Here is a 12,582-nt window from a genome sequence, read left to right on the forward strand (position 1 = left end):
ATCTAGTTGTGTGACAGCTTAGTTAGCAACAGAAACAGTTCAAAACTTGGAGGTGTACCAAGAAAAATTTTCACCTCCATTCTGCTCCCTTTACTGATTTAGATGATTTTAAAGTGGTACCTGGACTCAAGTATATGACTCTAAACAGCCTCATGCAAGAAGTCAAACTGTTTTTGCTTGTGCTCCAATCCCCAGATCAGCATGCTGGCATAATATAAAGCACTCCAAGCAGGGCATATTACTTTGGCTTTGGTGTGATGCTGACTGTGGCTACAGGTTTGCCCTGATTTGGAAGGTGGACTTGAATTGTGGTCAGCATGAGACTACATCTGCCTGCAAATGAGAGGCAAACACTCCCTGGCCAGCTCCAAATTTCTCCTGCAAATGGTTGCAGACAGCCTTGCTGGTAAGGATCCCAATGAAGGCAATTACCAAGGGTGGAACTGGTAAAGGCTAAGGGACCAGCCTGCCACAACCCCCAGCACTGAGAAATTTTATCAAGTGCATTCACTTGCAGTCTGTCAAGCAGAATAACTCCAAATCAGAAGGGCAGAAGAGAAGCTTAGCACAGAAATCACTTTGGCACAGCTCCTGCTCCTATTAGAATTCACATTGCTGTACCCCATCTTTCTTCCATAGGAAAACAACTACTAGCAGTGACAGGTTGTTCAGTTTATAGGCACACTGCAGTCTGGCATTCTTTGCTACAATTATTATCTCCAGTGTCAGCTGCCACTTAGTTCCAGGTATGCTCTTTGGTTGTGCCGAAATCAATCATTAAGATCTTTAAAGTTCCAAACATTTTCTTTATCCCAATCTCCTATAAAGTTAAAAAACAGCAAAGAAAATTGAACGTTATTGCTCTTTCACAATAGCTGCATCTCTAGCATTTCCTGAAAATTTGTTGTTGTAATTTAAGAGACAATGTCATAAAAGGATAGGAAAGGAGAGATTGCATGGGTAAAGGTTTGTGAGAGAATAATGATTTTACAAGTAGAAGGTAGATCAGGTATACAAAGACTTGATGTTACCAGAAAGAAAATGATTTCTTGTTCTGTTATAGAGACAGAACTATAGAAGTAACGGGTAAGAGAAAACAGTATATGTGATATATTTCAGAAAGCATTTAATATCACTGACAAAAAGCAAGAGTGTGAACAGACCTACAAGACCAGGTATTGGAAGTTACTATTCATTGTAAAGTGCTATTACATCAGAAGTTTCACGGTCAATAGATCCCATTAAAAAAAAACAAACAAACAACAAACAAAACAACACCTGGGTCCTACAGTACCAAATCCTGCCCTGCCCTATGGACAGTGACTACAATACCAGGGAAGACGTGTCCATGGTCCTAAATATTATGATAAAATCTACCTAATGGGAATTCAATTAAGGGGAAAAAAAGACAAAAACAACCCAGAAGGAGAACATTCACATGTTAGAGTAATGTATCTAATCCGGCTATGACATCAAATTGTACCTATGGACAGCAGACACTGATTAACTGCTTCTGCTTTACTGCTATTGTTTCCTACTGGCTAAGAAAGAACAAAGTGACTCACAATTTTTGTTATAAGTAATAGCTTCTTGGTCCCAGTGTGAGGTCCTGACTCATCACAGTTTTGTTTTCTGCAATTTCTGCTGTTCGTATGTGTAATTAATAAGCATAATGTTAGTGCATTTAGTTGCTATAGAAACCATTATTTCTTTCGTTTCCCCTAAGGATTCTGACCAAATCTGCAGTAAGTTTGACCCAACTTTGTCACCTTTTCATAGTCTTGAATGAAATTAGTTATGACTCCTAAGAGGAATGTTTGAATTTCTGTTCACGCACAAAGTTCTATAAATCTGCATAGCAATTTGTCCCCAGAGACTGTTACCAAATGTATTCTCAAGACCTTATAAATTATATCACCCAGAGGAATAGTATTGAACTTTCTTTCATTATATGAAAACAATCAGTGTTGGTAATTCAAATGTGGTTTGGTTAAACTTCCTGTTAATTTAAAAAATACTGTAAAACACAGACACTCAGTTGTTAGAATAAAGTAGGTAAGGATAAATAATAAGGAGAAGTCAGGGCTGGACAAACCTTATCTTCCCTGAAACGGAGAAGACAAGAGTCCTAACAATAATGAAGGTCTTTTAATAATGAAGGTATTTTATTCTTGTATCACCCTCAAAAGCTGTGAATTTTAGAAACATCTGGTCCCCATCAAAATCTGATCAATAGGTTTTGCAAGCAGTTATTGATATTTCAAAAGTATACGTGGTATACAAATGAATATGTCAAAGTTTGTACAGTGCACAAACTTAATCCAATATGGTGGTGAGGTAGACAGAAAATCTGATGGCTGTGAGAGAGACAGAGAAAGGCAGTTTAATGTATGAACCATCACCACAAACTGTAGCACAGGTAACATCTCGTTCCAAAGGAGTGTCTCAACATGTAGTTTAGAGAGCTTTGCTCGTACCCGATAAATCTTTAGCCACACTAATATACCTTTAATTGAAGGGAACTAGAGCATCTTCCAGACCAATCTAATACTCACAGTGCCTAAATGATCACACACACTCACAAGATCTGTGTTAGAGTACCAAAACACTGAACTCAGTTACACGTAGGAGAGCTGATGGCTCCTTTCACTGTGGTGATGCTCTGAAACAAGGTGTAGCACTGAATTTTTCAGCAGCATCTGATCTCATAGAGAAGATCTCCTTGACACTGTCTCTTGTAAAAAGCATGTCACAGAATCACAACTTTTGGGTTTGGATGAAACGTACATATGAGATAGTCACAGAACTGTTAAGTATGATAGGAATAGGACATCCAAATGTAGGTTCCTACAGAGTTAGTAGCAACTGAAGAAGGGGCTGTACAGAGATGCCTGCTTCAGCTTGCATCCTGCTTTGAGCACTCTGTACATCTCAACCTAGATTTTGGAGAGAATCCATGTCTGCCCTCGTATTTTGAAACCAGAAAGTTTTACATTTAGTCAAAAATAAGCATTGGTGTATGTGTGTGTGGAATCAAAACGCATTATATTATGGGCATGTAAGTGCATTTAGGAGTGGTCGAGATTCTTTAAGTAAAAGCACTGATGAATAATGTCCTCTTGGACAGTATCAATACATGTTAATAAAAAGGACTCATAACAATAAAAAGGAAAATTCTATCCTTACAAAAGCTTTATTCTTTTCTCGTTCCCCTGTCTTTTCTCTAAAATGAGATCTTGACAGAGGAGACTAATTTGTGTATTGCTCTTAATGGACTCTCAAATATGCCATTATTAGGAAATGTAATGAAGTTCCTCCCCTGTGTCCAATTCACTTTTATTTGTTTATTTTGGGAATGCAGAAAGGGCTGAAATTTGCCCCTATGAACTTTATGGAATAATGGATCATTTCCTCTAATTGTTTTCTTTTTTTGTTTTTCACAAAAGGGGGACAACTTAGTAGACATTCTGTAAAGGCCCAGGGATGTCATTATGTCTATTGCTATTCATAATTGGATATCTTCATGTAATTTAAAACTATTAATGAATAAAATATAAGAGTACAAGTAAACAAAACATTTTTATGAGATGGTAGGGTTATTTTCATCTCTTCAGAGAACAATTGATATTTCTTGAAGAAAATATCCATCGTATTTCCTTAGGGTATTTAATAACGAGAGTGAGGAAAAAGGAAAGATAGTGAAAGAGGTCAAGGCATGATTGATTTTATGTGGGAACAGTCAATATTTTTAAAGACTCAGTGATAATCTCAGAATACAGAACTCTAGAGCTTTTGTTTTTCTTTAAGACATTCTTTTACTTATGGTATGATCTGCTACTATGAATATTCTCATTTGTTTCAGATTCTTTCATTACTGTCTTGCATATATTTTTACAACATTGTAAAAGTGACATAAATTGTGTGCACCTCTGCTCTATTGCAAAATATCACTAAGAAGCCTCTAAGATTATCTTTGCCATCAGAGGGAAAGAAACATGAAATAAGGGTGGTGTTCATATAGTGTAATGACCATCTAGGATGTGTATGTCATCTACATACATTGTGGTATACATAATTTGATTTCAGCAAAACGACACAACTCTCTATTTGTCTTAAGTCTGTATTTGCCTTTCAGAAACTTGGAGAGTGCTTTCCACCTTTACTTTGGAGAGGTAATTCACTCATTCAGACTTATTTACTTTTTCCACTTTCTCTTCTTAAGACATTAATTTACTGCATATTAAGGTAATAATTTGATGAACTGAACATAATAGAAGTAGTACTGAGCAGAAATTTTATTGTATAACCTCAAAGCTTTACTGATCTGGAGTTGGGAATATGAGGAACATAACATTGGACAGAGGCAATGGTTGTATCCCTTTAATGGTAGGTTAGATGCATGGCTTATCCCCCCATATATCTAAAATAGATTAAAAATATTTTATACTTAACTCCTGTACTTGACTATACTGTAACTATGCTGACAGGAGAACATGTACTGAAATTTCCCCATGCCCTTCCGCAGTGTTCTCCACGAAAGAAAAATGATACAATTTTCACAGAAAATCTTTAGAACCACGTGAAAGTGTATGTTAACTAGTCTGTGATGACAGTGTTTTTCAAAACAATTGGAGAATATTTGGGAATGAGATCCCACTTCAATTATAGTTTACTTGCTATTGAGCATCATGAAATATTCTGTGAAGAGATTTGAATGGATCTTGAAAGAAAAGGTGCAAATCCCTAAGTCTTTCAAGGATTCAGAGATAAATGTTTTAAATCTATAAGGCGACAGTTTTAAGACATAACTTCCTTCCCAGAAATTCATGCATAATAACTACACAGTGACTGATGTGAACTCCATTTTACTCTTCCCACTAACTTGGGGTTGGGACTCCACAAGAGGTTGACTGCAAGGCTCAGTGTTGCCACGCCAAGGCTGTTTTGCGCGCGCACGCACACCCCCATACACACATTTTACCACCTTTTAAACATGAAAAAAAGGAAGTGGTACAGGAAAACCTCCCAAAAGAGTTTAGGAGAAAGGCGGTGATCCTTGAAAGTGAATGGGAAAATAGAAAATAAGATCCCAAAAGTAAGCAGGAATGCAATTATACAAAATCCTTAAAGTCAAGCTGGAAGGCTTCAATTTCCTATACAAACAAGGGGAGTAGGGGAATTATTTAAATTAGGACATGATGTAATCTATGTAAATATGAGTAGAAGAGACCTGCCAGGATGATTACTCATTCAAATAAATCATGATTTCATCCAGCAAAGCAAATTATATGAATCCAAACCTGATACTTATGAAATACAAACTAAGCATAATATACTGAAATAACACCAAGGAATTTTGTCTTTTATTAACAAGAATATGTAGCTGTGACATTTCTCTCTTTATAAAATGCTTTCTAAGAAAATATTCCTTTTTAATGCTATAAGAGTGAGACATGCCCCATTTCACATGTTCATATAATCTAGAGGAATAAATAATGCAGAAACAAGCCAGCAATTAAGTGAAAGAAAAAGAAAAGGCAAAGAAAAATCATAAAGATTCCAGCATCATACCAAATAAAAGTGTTTGGGGTCAGGTCTCTCCCAGTATGGGAGTTTAAGTCATTGATCTGTTTTACTCTGTGAGGCACTTTGGTGTTGTCTCTGGTTGGCCTTAATGAGGGAGTCGAATTGTGTGACCAAGTGCAAGATCAATTCATAAACAGAAACCCAATGTATTTATTTTTTTTTAGTTTGACTGTAAACTAGATGAATTTTTTACCTTGCATTGCAGAGTAATTAATAAAATTAAACCAGCGAAATATTTTCCTTTTTTTAGTTAACTCATTCATTTTTCAAATAAATGAGGCCAAGAAATAGGTCAAGGTATATTTAACTGTAAGTAATTCTGAGGACAAACCAGGAATCCAGATGTACCACTTGTCATTGATATTAGGGTCCTGACACAAATCACAGACACTCTAGGATCCTAAGTGGAGAGAAATGTTATCCACACTTCATTTGGGGTGAAGTTAAATCTCTTGTTCTTTTGTTTTCTCTCCTCCAACTTTCTCCTTCTGTATCCTTCTTCCTTTTTTCCTTCTTTTCCTTATTTGTTTCTCTCTGCAATTTTTTTCTTAAAAGGAAAAACTCTGTCTTAAAATGTTATCGTTAATGAAAAAAAAAACCTGCATCCAAAGTTCTTGCTTTTCTCCTCATTTTAATCTGTATGACAGTTTACCCAAATTATGTCTTTTTCTATCAGTCTGCATGGGTTAATACAGACTAATGTATAAATAGTCTAAAATATTGGATATTATAATTTGAAGACAAAAAAAGTTTGAAAAGAAAATTTAAAACTAATTTTAGAGCCAGAATTCCTCGATGGTTACCTGTGAAAATGCCCAAGGTAAAAAGTACCCTCAGTTTTCTGCCTTTTTAAATAGTTTGTGGATGTCCTCTTTCAGAGTATCTTAGAATGTGTTAACTTTGGTGTACTGAGAAAAATTACTTAAAACCTGCCATCCTCAGAAAATTAAATCTGGTGTATGTGGTACATGAGAGCATTCAGCTAAAATTTTGTTCCATTTAGTATAGTGTTATTTTCCCATTTATATTTCATCACTGGTCAATAAAACAGGGAAATTTTCTTCAGATCCGTTTTCATATCTCATATCTACTTCTCCTGTAGTATAAGAGTCTGACTTCCTCAGAAATTACTTAGGTTTATAGGCATACAACTTTAAGCTGAATTTTCATTGAAATTACTATTGCCTCCACAAACTTTCTTTGATTTTTTTTTTAATATCAGTCATGATAAGTCTTTCACTAGCTAGAGAGAAAGACAGTCTATGTTATGTTACTATTATATATTTCCCTTGAACACATATTTCAGTATAATTCAGTGATACATCAGTCACAGGTCTATCATTTGGAGTGGTTATAACAATGCGATCAAATATGTCCTCCGGCATCTGTGTTTATTGTTGTGACATTGAATTCTTAAACACTTAGTTTCCACTAAGAAATGTTTCTATACCTGTTTTTTAGCTGTAATCATTTTCCTTAACGAAAGTATTAATGGAGTTCAGGAAAACTGCCAAGAATTACCTCTAAGTTTCAAAGTCACCTTTTCTGCATGGAGTAACTGGGATGGCTGAGAACCTATGGGACACTACAAACAATTTTGCTGGTATTCTAGGCTGTTCACCAAAATATAACATTTCTTTTGTATATGCAGAACTTTCCTTAGAAAAAATTATTTTCAGCCATGACTTTTCATCAACACCACAGAGAGAAATTAAATTGAATACGTCTATGGCCATACATATCAGCTCTTGAAGTATAATTGCCTCAAGGCAAGTACTTATTGAGCAGTATGAAAATTATTGTGACTAGTGGACTAGATTCCCCTGTTGTTCATTGATTACTCAGCACACTGTCCTCTAAGCTGTGACCTCATCAGCAATCATATTTGTTTGCAGACTTCGAACCTTTGCCAGACAAATAGATGGGTGAGAGGGACAGAGAAACATGAAGATCTAAAACTATCTTTTTCAAGGCCTTGGGCTTGTATACAGTTCTAATGTGCAGAACAAAATAGGCTCCTTCTTTAAAGTCTCACTGGATCTGCTCAAAGGTATTCCTCTCATGCATGAAATGGTCTGGGACACAGTTCTGCTTGAACAGCACCCTGTCTACACACATCTGAGGTCACTCGCTATCAACCTCAACAATGAGTATGCCACATGTAACACAAACAGGTAATTCCTCTGCTTCTGTTTTTTCCTCAAAATGACAATGATCTCATGACAGCTGACCTAAAGGAGATGTTATTACTTCATACTTTGAAGTGGTTTGTAAGCTGGGGAGACAGAACTTCCTTTCTCCCTTCCTCACAGATACATACACACACACAGATATACACAACATTAGTATTTGCTAACTGAAGCTTCTAAACAGAATTTAAACTGATCCTAAAATTTAGGTCCACTCTCTCAAATTTCAGAAAAACAATGAGTAACTGAAGAATGCAGTGTTTCAGCGCTAGTACCAAGGTGACTTTTTTAAGTCCTGTGGAAGTATGTTCTAACTGCCTAATTTAAGCACTTAAGTGAATTAGATTTTCTTGTGAATACTTGAAATACATCTAATGTTGTGGCATTTAAGGAACTGCTGCTAGACACCTACAGTTTGAGTTTAAGGTGGATACCTGTCTTAGATTGGATCATACCATGTCTTTTTTTTTTCCAAGGTGAGGTCAGTGGAAATCAGGAAACAGGTCAACAGCAAGGTTTGTAATGCATGCATCTAAAGAGTTGGTTGTTTACATGAAACAAATGTTCAAACAAAAGAATATCATAATCAATCTCCTTCATCTTGGAGGACAATCCAAGAGATCCAACTGTTGACTTTTTTGCCAGGAAGTTGGTGCCTTTTTTTTTTCTCAAGACTACAGAATAAAATGTGGTTGTGATAAAGGATTTATCGTTAACACAGATATTTAGACAGAGTACTGAGAATGAAAAGCTTCCATAGCAGATCGTCTGATATCTTGTCATTCTGTCACCTGAGAATGACATCCTGATGGGTTGTAGCAAAAGGCAAGGAAATTTCACTCTGAAAAACATCAGCAGCCCTCATACATCTGTTAATTAAAGCAATCTGCCAGTGTTCCTCTTAGACATTCAATGAATCAATGTTAAGCAAACGTGACACATTTTCACTGCTTCTGTAATAGAATTGGAGGTAACACATTTGTTTGTCTGGTGGCACCGATCTACACTTCCCTGTCTGAGAAGGAGGTTTGATTCTCACACCATCACTGTCTGGTCTAGGTGTGACGCACTGAAGATTTTCAATCTGTTTCAGTGAAGTTATAAAACAGCATGTGGACCAAGGTTCTCCTGGAACACTGAAGCACTGTTTGTGCCTTGGATTTGGTTATCAGTATTTTTGCATTTATTGTAACAGAACTGCAGAATTGGAGAGCAATGGTTGCAGACAGTAGATCTTCAATAGAAAGATTTCTTTACTCCAGTTACAATGCAGGGTTTCATACAAATTTCTATTTCAGCTCTAAAGTAGGGCTCATGATTCTGACATTTTGCTTTATTTTCAGCAATAATAGCTGGTTTTAAAAAAGTACTACCTTTCTATGACTGATGATAAGAATCTGACTCAAGAGACTTACGTTAGGTGCCTTTAATCCTGATTGCTAATCCTCAGAGAGGTCTGAACCAAGAAAAATTCAAGTTCAGTCTGTTTCCCAAAAAAATGCAAAGCATCAATTTAAGGAAAATATTACTGGAAAATATTAATATAGATTGCAGCATATTAACAAAAAGTAAAGTTATATAAACATTACATAAAGGAAACACATAAAGATGACAATAGTTACTCAGCTCAATAAACTGAACAGAATGAAGATGGAAGTTCTAAGATACTGAGAAACATTTTATCAAACCCCTCAGTGCACCAACCAGGTCTGCAATTTCTTCCCTCACCAAGGGGTTTGACTGCCAAGATCATAACTGGAATGGAATAGCAGTATAATCTGGGATCAGACTATTGTGAAAATTAGCAAGGTTGTGGTAAAGAGCTGTAAGAATTTTTATGAAGTCCCAGCCTACTGGCTTAAGAGATGTACTTATTCGCAAGCCCTTGCCTGTGCCTGAGCTATATATTTGAATCTCTATTACCTTGCTGATTTTGACCTTGATTTGCTGCGGCTGGACCTCAAACTTCTATTGGGTTTGTCTGGCAGTCAGTAGGCAATTATTTGTCTGTTGTTACAGTCCCCAAAGATGCCTTGTTTCACTTATGTGGTCTATGGGGTGACTGCCTGCCCTGCTGTTACCTTGGGCTTCCAGCTCTTCCTCCTTTGCTGAGTAACCTTTCCTTGCTGCTATCTAGCGTGCTAAGAGGTTTCCAGCCTGCTATGAATGATGCTCACAGAAGTTTCTCACACAGAACTCTGTAGGAGCAAGTAAGTTCCACCAGCAGGTGGAAAACCCCCCTTGTACATGACACGAGTGTCAGCAGAGCGCTGTCGCAGGCCAAAGCTGCTGTTAGTCTGCAAATGCTAATGTAGAAGAGCAATAACAGTGATAGACAAGCAGCTGTCTCTGACTTCATTATCTAATCTGCAAGAAGACAAGATGAAACTTCAGTGTCAATTTTATCCTGAGGATAGTCTAACACCAAAGGAAAATGACAAATGGTGCTTCTGCCATTTCTCACTTATCACCTTTTTTCATTGTTATTCTTTCAATCTCTCTTGACCTATTAGGCTAAAATATTTCAACTATTCAGTGTAGCTTCTAAAGTATTCAATTGACAATTTCTATAAGGCATTCTAATATTCACTGAAAAGTCTAGGAATGTCTGTGAGCCACCAAGTCTGTGTTTGTACAGGCCTTTGTCTGAAGCTGAAGATCTAAGAAGAGACTTTGTTCTGTATTTGTATAGCACCTGCATCTCTTGACCAAGTCAATTATAGGGGGCTTCTAGATGACACTTAGGCCAACACTGCATGATTAATGGAGAGAAACAAGCTCCACTGAACTATTAACCCTTTGTAAACACAGAGCAGGAGTGTACCAGTACTGCTCTGCACTAAGTTTTGGCAATCAGTTTTCAGAGTCTGCAGAAAGAAAGAAAAGAGTCTAGTCACTAATTTCACATTTCATTGCTATGCCTCTTACAGATAAATAAACAAACAAACAAACAAAAATTCTACAGTTTAAAATAGATTGCTTTTCTTTACTGTCTGGTCTAATATTTTGTGCCTATTGCAAAGCATAAATCTGAAGCAGTAAATTTTTTTAGGTAGTCAGCATGTCAGTGTACTTTGAAACAGCCACTCGACTTCAGATAGATTGGGTCCATCAATGTATCTTAGGTCGTTGCTTTTAAAGGAATGTAGATGGTGTCTTTTCTTGAAATTAAGTGATATAAAAACTCATGTGAGTAGGTCTTCTCCAAGATGTTGTCAGAAACCTTTAGAAAAATAACACCCTTAAAAAGTAAAACTAATATTTTTAAGAGATTTTACCTTTTATAAACTTCAAACATCATTTGCTTTCTATTTTAACAGAACTGTCAGCACAGTTTTGTTATTCTTATACTTAGATAAATACTCTATAATTACTATAGATTGTTGTGCATACGCAGCAAAGGATATCACTGTTCTGAACAAAAATATGATGTGGCTTTTCCTCAAGATGAATATTTAAAAATAGCATAAATGCTGACAGTACAAGGGACAAAAAAAAGAAGTCAGGTCCCAGCACATCTTTGTAAAATGACCTCATATGATGTAATCTTGGAAGCTCATAGACAATGAATCACAGATAGTATTTGTCATGTGATACTGAGAGATAAATAGGAAAATAATCCTTGCAAGAATGAAATCTCACCATGAAATATGAAAATGCCCATGTGAAAATCCTGTGAAAGTTTCAATTTAAAGCAAGAGTCAGATAACTCAAAATTAAAGATGAAACATAACTGATTTGATGGTGTTGGTGATAGCAACATTACAGGATAAATACCCTTATCATAGTGGATTAATTAATCTTAGTAATAGAGCACAGATGTCCGACAACTCATTCTGGGTATTCAAGTGAGCATGTTGTGTGTAAAATACTAACTTATCAATTTAAATCCCTGGTTTGTAAATATGTGATTTACTACCCTAGAGACTAATGGGATGACTCTATTCTTTCCTCATGATAACAGTCAAAATTTAAACCATGACAGTAAAGAAATTAGAAGTCTCGGAGTGATAATATCTTATTGCTGAACACTTCATGTGCATTTGCAAACATTTTTAGCGCCTCACTTGCACTCAGAAAGGCTGCTCAAACCAACAGTTTTTCTAAAAGACTCATTTATGCCATTTAATGAGAACTCTTTCTATGTACCCCTCTCTGGAATCTTAATTGGTGTTAGGCAAACCACAGAGATACACTAAATCTTGATAAAGAAAAAGATCAGAGTGATTTTGAGTTCTTAATTTCCTCTTTTTGGAAATTTCTGAAAATTAACCATATTATTTATTTATACGGGAAATATGAAGCATTTGCATTAAACCATAATTTTTTTAGAAGGATGTGTCCTTACACAGAGTTCCTTTTGAATGGGAAATCTGATGTAAAATTGGATGAAATACCTGAACAGCTACAATTAGTGAGGCAAGAATGGAGCAAGATAAGTATAAAGTCTTGGGTCTATGATGTAGTTGTTGAATTAGTTTCCTAATTTGGAAAATCACTGTAATGTACTACTGAATCTTAAACCAGAGAAAAAGTAAATTTCAGTATATATTTAAAATTTCAGCAATTATTTCCAGATCAAAAAATTCTAGATTATTTCCAGATACATATTTCTAATGTTCTGTGCAATGTAGTTATAAATAAATCTTGTAGCAAGTTTATCAGGTATTTTTTTAGAAAACCAGAATACATCCTGCCAAAATGCTTAGACTCTATTTTACATGTAACATTATTCACTGACCAAATAAGTCAGTATATATATGATTGTTTATATGGTGACTCTAAATTTTCATAATTTATTTAGATT

Source organism: Manacus vitellinus, unplaced genomic scaffold (genome assembly GCF_001715985.3).
Source record: "Manacus vitellinus isolate BGI_N305 unplaced genomic scaffold, ASM171598v3 scaffold_13_pilon, whole genome shotgun sequence".
In the NCBI taxonomy this organism is placed as follows: domain Eukaryota; kingdom Metazoa; phylum Chordata; class Aves; order Passeriformes; family Pipridae; genus Manacus; species Manacus vitellinus.